The sequence below is a fragment of the Ictidomys tridecemlineatus genome, chromosome 1 (genome assembly GCF_052094955.1).
Source record: "Ictidomys tridecemlineatus isolate mIctTri1 chromosome 1, mIctTri1.hap1, whole genome shotgun sequence".
NCBI classification, from domain to species: domain Eukaryota; kingdom Metazoa; phylum Chordata; class Mammalia; order Rodentia; family Sciuridae; genus Ictidomys; species Ictidomys tridecemlineatus.
Genome location: NC_135477.1, coordinates 25,836,838 through 25,852,485, shown reverse-complemented (window position 1 = coordinate 25,852,485; position 15,648 = coordinate 25,836,838). Strand labels below are relative to the sequence as shown.

Here is a 15,648-nt window from a genome sequence, read left to right as displayed (position 1 = left end):
CTCCAAACCCTCCCCCCTCCAAAAAAAAGACTGGAATAAGTCTAGCAAAATATAGACAGTATATATTTTTCTGAAATCAACATTTATATTTTTAATTAGGAAATTATGAAAGCAATTAAGAGGATGACTCTGGGATTGAGCTGATACCCAATATGTAGACCCAGAGCTTTTGCAGACCCCAGGCCTGCAGCCTACTCCCCAGTTCACTTTGGTGATCCCTGGCTGGCCCCTTGGTGGCAGACCACGAGAGGAGGAGGGAGGCCAGCAGCTGGAATTCAGCTGTGCCTGGAGACAATCCGTGTCCAATGAGAGATGGGGGCTCCTTTCTGATCTGGATGAGGGCCAAACTGAGGGACTGACTGCCAAGCTATAACCTGGAGTCCGGTGTTCCCAGCTCCTCCCCAATCTCTGCTCCTGAAAGGAAGGTAGAAAGCCCAGAGTCAGCTTCTACCCAAAGAATGTCTACTCCCTACCCCAGCAACTGGTTCTGACCAGCAGATATAGGAGAGTGGGTGAGACTCCTCCAACCTAGTTCTGAGGTTCAGTGAGGTTTTGTGGAGATATATTCAAGCCTATGTGTTCCCCTTCCCCCTCCTGCCCAAGGCTCCCAGCCAGGGACTCTCTTGGGGGGGAAGAAGGTAGCTGACAGAGCTGAAAGGGGAACCCACAGGATCAGGTCAAAGATTTCACACCAAGCAACCTCTGTTAATGCCAGCTGGGGGGGTAGTTAAAATATGGCTAAGAAATTCTAGCCCACCTTCAACTATTCAGCCATGTTAAAGAAAAAAACTACACATATAAAGGGGTTTTTAGACTATTTATTTATGAGTATGTGTCAAAGTTTTATTTCAGTCTTGCTGCAAGTACAGAGACCTATAAGAGGCCAATTTAAGATTACCTCTTGGGAGACACACTTAGAGGAAAGAAAAGGAATTAGACTCGTTAAAGTGGACATATAAAACAAATGTCTGGATAAAATTCATCAAACTCTTATAATCAGAAAGGTAGTGGGAAACTCGTTTCTAAGAAAAAAATTTGAATTTCATTAAAAGTTTATCAGAAAAATTACTTTAGCATTTTTACCAAAAATGCTAATTTCTGGGCTGTGACCATGGCTCAGCAGTAGAGTGCTTGCTTACCATGCGTGAGGCACTAGGTTCAATTCTTGGCACCACATAAAAATAAAATAAAGGTTATTGTGTCCACCTACAACTGAAAAAAAAACCCAAATATTAAAAAAATGCTAATTTCCTCCCAGAGGAAATAATGGATTTTACTTGGTACCAAGGCCCTGTCCCAGACAAATTTGGGATTCTTTTGTCTTCAGTAGAAAATTCTGCCTCAGGGCTGGGGTTGTGACTCAGTGGTAGAGTGCTCACCTAACATGTGTGAGGCCCTAGGTTCAATCTTCAGCACCACATTTAAAAAATATAAATAAATAAATAAAGGTATTTTATCTAACTACACCTAAAAAATAAATATTAAAAAAAAAAGACAATTCTGCCTCAGCTTCTGATCCAGGGAAGAGGCTCAAGCACAAAGCAATTAATATGCAAATTTTAGGTTCATGTGTGCCCAAGCCTGTGTCAGACACCAAGAGGACAGCAGGACAGTGGGCAGAAGGTGCAGGAAGCTGAATTGTCTCCAGACAAAGGGTTCTTGATACAAGAATCTGTCCACGCCAGTGTCTCCAGAAGTTTCTAGTCCCCTTGTGTTGGAGGTAAGCAAGACCTCAGAGGAGATAGGCAGCTTCTATTTCAGAGCTGTTTATCCAAGAGTGGCACCTGGACCTCTGGCAGGATTCCAGATGATTTTCGATGGTGCTTGACAAGATGTTAAATCACACTGAATCTCACAGTGAGAAAGTTTTTTCCCTGTCAATTCTCTATCCCTTTTTTTTCTTCCATCGGAACCTGGGTTCACAGAACAGGATTAATCAAATTCTTCAATTCATGGGACACTTTATTATTATAGATTTAGTGAGTCTTCTTTATTATTTGTTTAAAAATAATATTATAAGCATGCCACGATTTTATCACCCAAAATGATATCTTGAGTCTTGACAATAACTGACAACTGAACAAGTGGTCCCCCAAAGTATTCCCTACCTCTAACCAGAGGCAACTGGCATCCTGAATCCAATGTTAATCATACCTTTGATTTCATTTTAATAATTTTTGTACTTATTTTTAAATTATATTCTAAATTTTAACTTTTATTCTTTTTTAAATGGTATCAACTATAATTCCAGCTACCCAAGAGGTTGAGGAGGAAGATCACAAGTTTAAGAGCAGCCTGGGCAATTTAGCAAGACTCTGTCTCAAAAAATAAAAAGGATGGGGAATGTAGCTCAGTGGTAAAGCACCCTGGTTCAATCCCTAGTACTGGTGTGGAAAAAGTATCAGGTTGCATGTAACTTTTTTGACTTGCTGTTTCACATAATATATTATATTACTAAGAGTCATTCATATTGTTGCATGTCACATAAGTTCTTTTGTTTTGACTACAGTATAATATTCTGAGGTCCAGGCTATTGTAAAAAATAATACTTTGCATATGCCCAAATCATTGTAGCATTATTTGTAGTATCCAAAAGGTAGAAGCAACCCAAGCACGCAGCAGGAGATTAGTAGATGAACCAAATGTGGTGAATACATACAATGGAAGGTTATTTAGCCTTAAAAAGAAAGGAAATTCTGGCACATGCTACAACATGAATAACTCTTGGGAACATTATGTAAAGTAAAATAAGCCTGTCACATATAGGATTTGTCAAAGGGCAAATACTATATGAGTCTATTTATACCAGGTTCCTAGAATAATCAAATTCACAGACCAAAGTAGAATGGTGGTAGCCAGGGGCTGACGTGGGAGCAGAATGGGATTATCATTTCATGGGTACAGAACTTTGGTTTGGGGAGACAAAAAGTGTTCTGGAGACAGAAGGTGTGATGGCTGCATGACAGCGTGAATGTGATTAATGCCAAGAATTGTACACTTAAAAATTGTTAACATGGAGCTGGACACACCTGTAATCTCAGCTATTCCAGAGACTGAGGTAGGATGATCACAAGTTTGAGGTCAGCTTGGGCAACATAGCGAGATCTCTATCTCAGGGGGGAAAGAATCTTTTTGTTAACATGATAAAATTTTATGGTGTGTGTGTGTGTGTGTGTGTGTATATATATATATATGTTGTTGTTGTTGTTGTTGTTGTTGTTGTTGTTCTGGAGATTGAACCCAGGCCCTGGCACATGTTAGGCAAGTGCTCTACCTACTGAGCTACATCCTCAGCCCTACAGTATATGTATTTTATCACAATAAAAAAGATATTACTTTCCCACTAATTGGCATTTGGGTTGTCTGATTCTTCTAGGTGTTTTTCAAAGAGAATGCCTCAGTTTGGTGCTACTGTATCTTTAAAACCTTTCTAACTTGTTTCTCTTTCCATTTTTAACAAAGAAAGAGAAGGTCTTAACCTCAAGAGTTCTCAGCAGACTAGAATCAAAAAACATTGTTTTTATTTTATTTCTTTTTATAATTACTTTCTCTTTTTTGGTAAATGAAAGTTGATTTTTCTATTACTATAGTGCTACAAAGTATTTTTAAAATAAACATACTTGAGCAAAAATAGTACTTTGATTTAAAGAAAAATATTGAGTCAAAAACATGATAGAAGGAATATGGATGAGGTATGAGCCATGAAGCGGCTACTTGATGCTAGAGTTTGGTAAACATAATAGAGGTTGCTCAGACTCAGACTTGAATCAGTGATCTCTGTGGTCCTTTCAAGGTTAACTGTCACAGGACTGGGGACTTTCCTAGCCTGCACGAGGCCTGGGTTTGATCCCCAGCACTGCAAAAACAAACAAATAAGGTTAACAGTTTCTGATATTTTGGATATACCAAGAGTGCAAGTCACAGGAGCTCAGGAAGGGTTGAATCATCAGGACAGGCTTTGTGTAAGAACTGGGACATGATCTTGGTTCTATAGGACAAGTAGAACTTAAGAGAAGATAAAGAAAATGAGAGTGAGTTCTTCCACATAGAGAGAATGGCATGAAGGTGAAGCTCATCAAGGTATGTTTATGGGCTGCTGAGCCTGCTTGATGAAAACAAAGGATAGCGATAGAAAGTAAAGAAAATGAATTTGGAAAGTCTGAGAAATCCAAGGAGAGGAATTTAGTTTGTGAGGTCATAGGGAGCCACAGAAAGTTCTCGAGCAGATAAGTGACATTCTGAAAGGACTCAGATTAAATAGATAGAACCTGTTTTTTGAGGATAATTCTCTCCTTCTCTGGACTGAGGCTGCTGATTAGTTCATTCTTCTCTCAAATATTTGTCAAAGACACTGCCTATAGATTCAGCAATATACAAAAACATACCCCACATTCTACAGTCCTTTAGTGGGCAAGCCAGACCTTAAATGAACTAATCACATCACCATGTAAGAAGGTGTTCCTGGTTCATACAGCAGGGGGAGGTTACCTGGCTTAGGAGTGGAGGCAAGGCTGTTCTGAGGTGACATCTGAACTGATATTGGAAGGATAAGAAAGAGTTAGATGTATGGGGAGAAGAGAAAAACATTTCAGAACCAGCAAAGCAGGACCCAAAGCCTTGTGGCCTGCAGAGGAGGCCTGGAGAGCCCCAGGAGTGGAAAGTCCATGAAGAAGGTACTTAGGAGTGGGTCTCAGGGAGTGCAGAAAAATGTGGCAAGCAAGGAGAGGCTAGGAGGTCTGCAGAGGCCACAGCACAATGGAGCCCAGCAGGTTTTAGATGATTTTGTCCTTTATCCTAAAAGAGAATTGTATCATGGATCTGTGGATCTGGGATGTGAGCGGAACAGTGTTCTGAAAACAAATGTTCTGGAGGGCAAGCTGATTGTGAGTGATTTTCTTAGAGGCCAGCCCTGGAACTTTCCATTCCCCCCCCCCTTATTAGAAGCCTAAAATGAGAGTGCAGAAGCCCTGGGGGGACTGGAGAGGTGGTGGAGAAATGGCAAACGGGGAGGGACTGGTCGTTAGGATCGGGTAAGTTGAGGAGGTGGGCCAAAGGGAATTTGCATGACAGGGGGGGCACGTGGAGTGGACCCAGGAGAAGGATGCTGCTGGCAGCCTGGAGAAAGGCGGGGTGGGGGGGTTGGAGAAGGCCAACTAAAATCACTAGCACAGGCAAAAAAACTATAGCAGTGACAGAGTTTGCCCAGGAGAGGGCTCCACCTTGGGAAAATGGCTGAATCACAATTACTCACATGATCTCTGAGGTTCCCGGGAGAAAAAATTACCAAGACAGGGCCTTGGGAGAAACACTGCCATGGCGAAGGGGGGGGGGGGGGAAGGGAGCCTGAAGGCAGGCTGAATGGTGATATTTGAGCAGACCCAGGGGGCCAGGGAGAGCAAAGAGCTGCAGGGTTTATGATCAAAGACAGAGGTGCCTGCCTGGGAGGTGCCGGAGATCCCAGCTCACCAGTCCTCAGGTGACACTACCATGTGTAATTCTCCTGGTGTGACTTGAGGATGGAAAGAGAAAGCAGGTGGGACCTTGACCAGGACAATGGGAATAGAGCTGACCTGGAAGCTAGAGCTCTTCTCCCTTTTCTTCTTAACCTCCCTGGGGTGTGGAAAAACTGGGAGACTGGGAAGAAAACTTCTCTCTAAAAGAAGCCAGGCTGTAGGGAAGCGGGGAGGAGACGAAACCTGAACAGAAGTCCATGATGCTTTTCAAAAAAAAATTTTTTTTTTCTCAGTACTGGGGATTGAACTCAAGGACACTCTGCACTGAGCTACATCCCCAGCCCTTTTTACTTTTTATTTTGAGACACGGTCTCACTAAATTGCCCAGGTTGGCAAACATTCTACTTGAGCCTTTCAAGTAGTTGGGATTATTTTTTTTTTTTTTTTTTTTTTTTAGAGAGAGTGAGAGAGAGGGGGACAGAGAGAGAGAGAGAATTTTCCTTCCTAACATTTATTTATTCTTTCTTAGTTCTCGGCGGACACAACATCTTTGTTGGTATGTGGTGCTGCTGAGGATCGAACCCGGGCCGCACGCATGCCAGGCGAGCGCGCCACCGCTTGAGCCGCATCCCCAGCCCCAAGTAGTTGGGATTATAGGTGAGCGTAGTGCACCTGAAACTTTTCAATATCTTTTTTTCCCCCCTTGCAGTACTAGGGATTGAAGCCAGGTGTGCTTTAGCACTGAACAAGTTCCCAGCCCTTTTTTGTTTTTAAATTTTGAGACAGGATCTTGCTAAATTGTCAGGAGTGGCCTGGAATTTGCTATCCTTCTACCTCAGACTTCCAAGTAGCTGGGATTACAGGTATGTATCATCACACTAGTTTTTCAATAATTTTAAGTGTGGGGAATAAGCTGAGTTTGGGGAACCCAAGGCTTGTGTGCACATGTTCACATCTATGTGGGCAAATATAGGTATATGCACTCAGACACCAACACAACTCATGCACACTTCCATCCATATTCACCATACACACATACATAGCACTTATTCACATTATATCTCATTATATAGCAAATGCATCCGTACACTTGCTCATACACTCTCATCCACACACACCCATGCTCAATACATGTTCCCTCCTAATCCTCTCCTTCCTCTATATCCAGCCCAGGAGAGTCCCAGGCAGCTATTCAAAATGATCTTGGATCTCTATTCATATCTCATGAGTAGCCACTAGCAGAGGTGAGTAGCTTCATAGTGTGCTGTGTGTGTTTTTAAGTAAAAGACATAGCTCAGAGAGATGATGTGGTAGGGATAGGGATAGGAGTTATCTCAAGATGTGATATGTGTCTCTCAGGGGTTAAATGTAGTGATGTGTGCATTCATTTATTCAATCATTTGCTCAACGAGGTTATGGAGGAGCCACCACGTTCCAAGTCCTTGGTTAAACAGTGAACCACCCAGGCACTGCTCCTGCTCATGATCTAATGGGCTCCAGAAAAGACAAGCCCTTAGGACACAGCTGGTAAATGCTACAATGGGGGAGTGCCCTGTGTGCTACGGGAGCTGAGAGCAAAACAAGTGACCAGCAAATGTACACAGAATGTGGTGTGTACCTTAGGGGGGCAAGTAAGGACATTGGTCTGGGGAGCATCCTCAGGATGCGAGCTGCAGGGCAGCAGGCAGGAACATTTTTGGATGAATGTGTGGACTGGGAGGTGTGAAGTGCTTGCATGTATGGCCTTGAGTGTGTATGGGAAGGGATGAGGTGTGTATCATTATCAGAATTATCAGAGCAAACCGGCTCCTTATTACGTGTATAATTTCCCTGTGTCCCATTGGGTCCTTCCGTGCAGAGGGAGCTGGAGTGGAACTAAACCAAATAGGAGATTTAGCAACTTGAAGGGGCTGCGGCAGAGCTTAAAGTGCTGCTGATGGATGGCGGTGGCAGGCAGGAAGGGAAGGGGGCGTCAGCAGTAATGGCAATAAGGAGAGAGGAGAAGAGGATGTTGTTTGGGCTGATAGCAGGTACCAATGCCTGGTACCCACTTCAGGTGGTCTGGAGATAACTCCAGGAACTGATAGTTCCCTGCAATAACCTGGAGGTGGGAAGTAAACTTGGGAGAGGGAGGACTCAGCCAAGCGCAGCCCAGTCCTGCCTGGGGTAGGAGGTTCCGGCCTGAGCACCTGGCTGCACAGCCTCCTCTCTTTCAGGACTATTTCTTATATCTCACATGTGGAAAATAATCTGGGAGTTTAGTGGAAAGAAATCATCTCATCTCAACATGGGATTCAAAGCTCACCTTTGCAGAAGGACCTTGGGCAAGTTACTTCTCAGAGTAGTGTCATCATTGGGAGAATACATTTGTGCTGCATGCATGTAGGATTGGACTGATGATCAGTGATAACAAAAACTGTCACCTAGTAAGCACTCTGAATGCTGGCATTTTAAAAAAAATTAGGTTTATTGAAAGATTCCTTGAAAAAGATACCACTCCCTTTCCGCTTCACTTCAACTCTGCATTCCCAAAATTATAGAGAATAATGGTGATAAGTTGGAACTACGGATGTGGTGGAGACAGACAACTTGGGCAACAACTTAACATTAGGCATCCAATGTTCCAAACAGAATGTGGAATCAGAGAAGGATTCCTTCTACTACCCTGGAATTGGATGCAAGCTAACTATTTCCATGATAGATAAGTTTTGCAACTTTGTGCCTTAATTGTATCTAATACGAATAATTCAAGAAATCTATGAGATGACACAAAATCAATCTCCCATGCACTATCTTCTATTCTAGAATGATGACTTTTTATTAAAGGTGTCGGACACCATCTACCTGCCAATTGATCTCCACCTCCCAACCCTTTAAGATTCAAACCCAACCCTGTTCCCTACCTGGGCCTGTGGAGACTGCCCCTTCTGCGTGCTCTGGAGCTAGAGAACTGTTTCTAAATAGCAGTGTTCATTTCTCTGCATGACCATCCAAGCACATTTCTTTCTCCGGTTTCTTTTTTCTTCCCTCTTCCACTTTATTTTTTTCTGTTTAGCCGAGTAACTTGCATTCATTGTAGGAAAGTATAAAAAAGCAGGAAAAAGAGGGGCTGAGGTTGTACCCTCAGCTGTATCCTCAGCTGAGACCTCTCTTCATTCCTACTTTTTCTGCTCTCTGCCATCACTGCAATCTGGCTTTTCCTGAAGCATGGCCCTGTCACCCAAAAGGTCTGAGACTAAGGATCCCAGAGCCCTGGAGGCTGCAGCAGGCTCATAGTTTCTCTTGCTGGATTGTTGCTACAGCCTAAATGCCAATCATCAGTTGCCATGGAAATCACCCAAACGAACTCCATTATGTCCCTGTCCTGCTCAAAACTATGGTGGCCAATTAAATACAAACTTCTCTGGCACTCAGGCAGGGTCTTGCTAAGCTAACCTCAAACCTACATTTGCAGACTCCTGAAATGATTTTTGTCCACCTTCACACAATGTCACCCCCGTGAAGAATCCATAGTTCTTCCCTCTTCTGCCTATCAGTGCTACCTACCTTCCCTCCTATCCTGTAGTTAAGGCCTCCTCTGGCCAAACCTTTCCTGATCACCCCTCCTAGCACAGGTATACCCCTTCCTTTGAGTTCTATGGGACTTCTTACTCCCCTCAGGGCATCAATCTTAGGCTGCCTGAGAGCATAATGATTTTTGTCAATTGAAGCATTAACTTATGTACAGTCAAGTGCAATCATTTTAAGTCAAATTTTTTCAGTACTGGGGATTAAATCCAGGGGAGACCTGCCACCCAGCCACATCCCCAGCCCTTTTTAATTTTTATTTTGAGACAAGATCATCTTGAACTTGTGATCCTCCTGCCTCGGCCACCCAAGTTGCTGGGATTATAGAGTGTGCCACTGTGCCTGGCTTACATGAAGTTAAATGGATTTTTACATGCACATATGCACACACACACACACACACACACACACATACACACACATACACAGTCACCTATAACCACATGAAAACATACATATATCTAGTATCCTAGCATTTCTTGCCTTTTCCCTTAGTATCTCCTATTTTATCTTCTATCATCGTGGGTTAATTTTGCCTTATACAACATGGATTAATTGAGCCTTGTATAAATGCATGATACAATATATACTCTTTGGTGTCCAAAGACATGCAACATTACATCTGTGAGATTTACCTATTATCTTGCATTCTTTAGTTGTTTATTCTTTTTTCCTTGCTTTGTAGTATTCCATTATGTCCCTGTCCTGCTCAAAACTATGGTTGAGAATATACCAAAATGTATTTGCCCATTCTATTGTTGATGGGCAAACTGGGTTGTCAGTTTGGGGTAATTACAAAATCAGCTTCTGTGAACATTCTTGTACATGACTTTTGCTGAATATAGCATTCATTTCTCAAGAGCATATACCCAGGAGCAGAACTGCTGAGGTGTAGGATATACATATGTTTACCTTGAGTAGCACTGCCAAACATTTGTCCCAAGTGATTCTTTGGACAACTTACACTTCTAGCATCGTCTGTGAGTTCTGGTTGCTCTAGCATTGTCAGTCTTTTTCATTTTAGCCACTCTAGCAGGTGTGATGGTTATTTCTTTCTATTTTATAAAAATAAATAATGATCTTTTCCACCTGTCAATCAACTACTTAGTCTCTATTGATTGCCTCTAATCCCAACAATTCTGGAAAGTAGGTATCCTCCTCTCTTTTCTCTTCCCTCCAAAAGTAGGCATTATTGAATTTTTTGAAAATTTCTTTTGGTTCTGAGGATCAAACCCAGGGCCTTGCATATGCTCTACAACTGAAATCCCCCAACCCAGCCCTTGAAAATAGGTATTATTATTTCTGCTTTACAAGAGGGGGTCTGGGCAACTAATAAGTTGAACAAAATGGTGTGGAATGGTAAGTAGAACCAGAATACAAATACAGAACTGTCTGACACCAAAGGACCTATTTGTCCAAATATGTCATCCTACCTCTCTCCTGCCACATAGTAGGGAGCAAGTGCCTTATTTATCCCCCTCAAAACACTCTGTAGTGCCTAAGTAAGATCCTCATAAAGGATTGTTAAAATAAATGAACTGTCCATGAAGAGGCTGTGCTTGGCAGCAGGCAAGGCAAAGAAGAGAGCTCTTGCAGCAGCACAGGCCCATGTGGGTATTCTAAACCCCTGTCACTGACTAGCTGCAGCTGAAATCAGGAGACCTGTTGTTTGAGAAGGAAAGAAGGATGGGAGACCATGCGTGGTGGTGCACTCCTGTAATCCCAATAACTTGACAGGAGCATGGCTATCCCAGTCACCCTGATTTGGCTATAATTACATGTGGGAGATGGTCAGTTCTCACTTTTGGGAGGCAGGAGAATCTCAGATTCAAGGATAACCTCAATAATTCAGCAAGGACCTAAGGAACTTAGCAAGACCCTGTCTCAATATAATAAAAAATTAAAAGGGCTGAGGATGTGGCTCAGTGGTTGAAGACCACTGGGTTCAATTCCCGGTACCAAAAAGAAAAAAAAAAAGGAAGGAAGGAAACAAGACCCCTGTCCTTAGTCAACATAGGCCTCATTTCCTCATCTGTAAAATGGAGATAATAATACTGTCCTAAATGAAAGAATGAGAAGCAGTGCTTTGTCATTTGCAAATAATAATTTTTAAATTGACAGACTTTTCTAATCAGCTCTTACCTGTGGAAGTTTATAAATTTTATGGATTCCAGGAGGCCAATCTTGGAGATCCAGGTTGGCTTGATTTGGGGTGGGCCCTGAGCATATAGATCTTTTTGATTTACATCAATCTCAGTTAAGGGTGAGAATATTTGGGGTGGGACCAGGGAAATACTTTTCCTGGTTCATCTTTCTGAGTGTGGAGACAGGGAAACACCTTTCAGGGAAGTCTTTTAATTAATTTTTTTGGTACCCAGGATTGAACTCAGAGGTGCTTAACCACTGAGCCACATAACCCCAGCCTTTACAATATATATATAAAGATACTGAGGCTGGCTTTGAACTTACAACCTTCTGCCTCAGCCTACAGAGCTGCTGGGATTACAGGCATGCACCACCACACTCCATCTTAGGGGAAGTCTTCTGTAAAGAATTTGGATCCACTGTAGGTTTTTAAATAAGGAAGGCCCACCACTGATGTCACACCCTGCCCACCTCAGGCCTGGAGTCTCAGGGGCAGGTTGTGGGGGGGCATGAATATATGCTTGGAAAAGGCAGGGAAATGAAAGCAAATGTTTCTGTATGAAGAGGAGGGGCCAGGAAGAACAAGAAGTCTGATCCATGGGGTTTGGGTTTATGCACTTCATCTCAAGAACAAACAAAAGTGTGGGTGCAGTGGTGCACACCTGTAATCCCAGCAACATGGGAGGTTGAAGCAGGAGAATCCCAGATTTGAGGCCAGCCTCAGCAACTTTGTGAGGCTTTCTGCAACTTAGAACCTTTCTCAAGGGCTGGGGATATAGCTCAACTGGGAGAATACTTGCCTTGCCTGCATAAGGCTCCAGGTTCAATCTCCAGCACCATAAAAAGGAAAAAAAAAAAAAAGGAACCTTTTTCAAAATGAAAAGGACTAGGGGTTATATCTCAATGGTAAAGAACCCCTGGGTTCAATCTGTGGTACAAAAAAGTTGGCTTCATATTTGGTTCCTTGAGGAGCATGGCTATCCCTGTCACCGTGATTTGGCCACAGTTACACGTGGGGGATGGTCAGTTCTACCTGCCCCTGACAGAGAGCTGGGGGTGAGGGAAGCACTTTAAAATATGGCCTGAGATCCAGCCAGTTTTCTTCCTATTAGCCCCCTCCCATATCCTGGGCCCACCAAGCTACTATCCATTTCTGAAAGGTCAGAGAGGGTTAGAGCAGGGCAAAGACCTACTCCCCTTCTGCCCAGGCCCCCAGGCCCACTGGGCTGCTCCCAGCCAAGGCCATGAGGCAAAATTCTTGGTCTTTCTTATACTTATGTAGGGAGGATCAGGGACTCCATGGTTCTAAGTTAGAGTCCCTGTGTGTCCCAGAGTGGGAGGGAGTAGAGATCCTGCTTTGGTCTAGAATAGCAGGTGGGAAGAGAAGAAGGGAAATAAAATAGAGGGCAGGATTAATGAAGTGGCTTCAAAAACTAATAGTGCATTTACCAACATCTCCTCCTCTGACTCTCCCGTTCCAGGGGAAGTTGGCCAGAGCCCCGAGGCAACCTGTTCACCTCCCAGTCTGCCTCTTAGGGATCCCAGGGCTGGAAAGAGGTAGGAAGTCTCTCTGGTTGAAGGAGATGCTCTCTCTTACACCCCAACCTCTGGAGATGATGTCAGCCCCCCACCCCCACCCCGTGACATGACGCACAGATCCATCCCTAAAGCTTCCCAGCTCCAGGTAATCAGTGGGAGGTAACTTACCTGACGGTGCTTTAGGGACAGTCTCTCCCCTCAAGCCCTGGCACCTTCCAGTTTCTTTCAGCTCATCACACGTCTTCCTCCTCCCAGGCCTCCTCCCTAGAAGCTGACCTGGAGCTGGATTCCCAAATAAACAGTAACTAATTGGATTAGAAGCTGATAATATTGTTGACCTTTCTTAATGTCTGCTGGCTGTCTTTCCACCACACTGAGGCTTAATTGTATGGGGTGGGGAGGAGGGTGGGGGACTTCCAGGAGTGAAACTTGACCCCTGTTAACCTCAGATAAAATGGGCTCAGCGTCTTCCCAACTGTCTGTCATCCCCCATGGAGCAGGAACACACACATGCTCCCACTCTCATCAAATAATTACACAGATGATACACACATGCATAGGCATGCACGCAGAGATCCAGACACTCCCAGAGGCACTTTGCATTCACACATGCGCACACATGACTTTAAACCTGTATCACATTTGCACAAATCACACTGGAATGATACACACACAAAATTACAAATGCTATAAGCAAGTATATGCATAAACATGATAGACAAAATGCAAGCCCAGAGATACATATAGACAAATGTAATTGTACATATGATACAAATGCATAATAGATGTACTATGAAAACACAGATACTTACACATGAAAGTAAAGACAGGCACACACTCATGCACTATACTTAAATAAAGGAGCACGCAAAATACATGATACATGAGCATGCACAGTATATGCATACCATTCACATACCTTTGCCCACTGGTGGACCTCAGAGCTGCCCACCTCCTGCCCCCATGTGCATGTAGGCAGTTTGCCCCCTTCTACACTCCAACTCTTTCGAAAGCTCTGCTGCTTTCATTTTCTGTGTGTTCCCGGGTTCCCTGAATATGTTTCTGGGATCCTGAGTTTATGGGCCTCTTGGAGTTCTGGCCCGGGCCCTCTTGAGTGTCTCCATCTCTCCATATCTCTGGGGCCCTGTCCCAGTGCGGATCTCTCTTATCCTGGCTGCTGTCGTTGAAAAGGACCTGGCTGGTAGGGTGGTGGGAGGGCATGACGAGAGATTAGAAGGGGAAGATTGCAGAGGGGATCCAGAAAGGGTGGAAAGGAGGTTGGGGGAGAGGGTTGGGAAAGAGGGGAGCGGCGAGGGGCGGGGAGCGAGGGGCGGGGGAGGGGCGCCTGCCTGCGCACAGCAGATGTTGCCGCTCCTCGGATGGAGCTGTTAATGTAAGTGGAGTTTCTGCAATGGTAATTAGGAGGGCCCTCATTACCCCGGCGGAGCCGGCTGAGAGCCGATAAAGCCGAGGGGGAGAGGGGCCGACATCAGGGTAATGGGGGAGTAGGGCCATTGAGGAGCTGGAGCCGAGCCGGGGACCGCTCCGCGCGCAGCTGGAGCCCAGCGAGAGGGCCGCGGAAGGGGGGCGCGGACCGGGCCCGAAGCCCGGGGAAGAACGCGGATGAGAGTGGCGAGGGGCGCAGCGGCTGGGTCTGCCCTGGGGCTTCATAACGCACTGCGCGGCAGAGGGCTTGGGAGTTGGCCCTGATCGACTGAGAGGAGCCGGCCAAGGAGGGCTCCCGGCCGGCCACCACGTCTGCCTCTGGTGCAGCCCTAGGTAGGGAAATCCACTGAGGCCTCTCTGGGTAAATGCACCCTGAGTGGCCAGACAGAGACGGGGCTAGAGGGTGAGAATATATCAGAAGGAACACCCTTCCCCTCTACAAGTCCTTCCCCTTGTGCAAGAGAGGGGAACCAGGACACCCATGACATAAACTCTAGAATAACCAAGACTTAAGTTAATGTCCAAATGGAAGGCTCCAGAATGTCAGGCCAGACTCTGAAGGAGACCAGCATGAAGAAGTGGAGGTATAAGCACTAATTCTTGCCTTCTTGGGGTTAAAGGCCAGTGCCCGCTCCTCCTCTTCTAGGTGGAATTTCCCTCTCATTCACTTCTGCACACACCACTGCCACCACCATCATCCCACCATCCAACCTTAGGGGAACTCCCCAAGCAATGAGAATACTGGAAACAAGTCCCAGCAGCCCTAAGCACCTTCCTTCCCTTCAGAGCTTTGCAGGAAGAGGAAGGAAAATGGAGAGAAACCCATGCCTAAAGCCTTGCTCCTCAGCCAGGGGCCAGGAGTCCCTCCCAAGATGGGAGTGGAGGTTGAGAGCCCACTTCGCTGTTTACCCTCCACACCCCTGAGTATTCCAGGATGAGCTCCAGAGCTTTTCCAAAGGCCAAGCAAGTGAGCCCAGTTTGTTCAGTCAACTGAGAGCCATCTCTATAGAATAGCCTATGTCCCCTTCTCCTCTTACTCCCACTGCTCCAGGCCAGAGGACTTAGGGAGGCTCCTAATATGCAAGGAACCTGGAGCCAAGGCAGAGAGGGAGATGGGGGGGGGGTCTTTATAGGCAATGTAAGGGCCCACTACCACCTTCTTTTATCCCTTCCTCACACAGCACCCCAGCCACCACCTACAGCACCTTCAGAAACCCAAGGTCACTGACCCCTGCCAGTCTAGTTTACCAACCTCTCAAGGACTACTTAAGCCCTTCCATGGGGGAAAGGGTAGAACAGAGAGAGCTGCTGCGTTTCCTTCAGGCTTTGGGGAGGGAAAATGAAAGTCCTGCCACTGCCCACCACAAAGATAAGTGCATCTCCCAGATGACTGAAGGGACAGAGTGTCTCAAGAGAGCAGGGCTGTGTGGGACACCCCACGTGGCAGCTGTGTGGCAGAGCAGGGGTTAACAGGGAGAGGCTGCAAGGCTGGAGCAGG

At 45.1% G+C, this 15,648-nt stretch overlaps 1 long non-coding RNA gene across 1 annotated transcript; it reads right to left on the bottom strand.

Moving 5' to 3' along the window:
- Positions 1-780: 780 nt before the first annotated feature.
- LOC120885372 (uncharacterized) lies at positions 781-13,983 on the bottom strand. The gene is made up of 3 exons (XR_005727952.2): positions 13,624-13,983; positions 12,873-12,986; positions 781-1,913 (listed from the first exon to the last, which is right to left on the bottom strand). It is a non-coding gene; the product is annotated as an uncharacterized LOC120885372 (long non-coding RNA).
- Between the last annotated feature and the right edge of the window lie 1,665 nt (positions 13,984-15,648).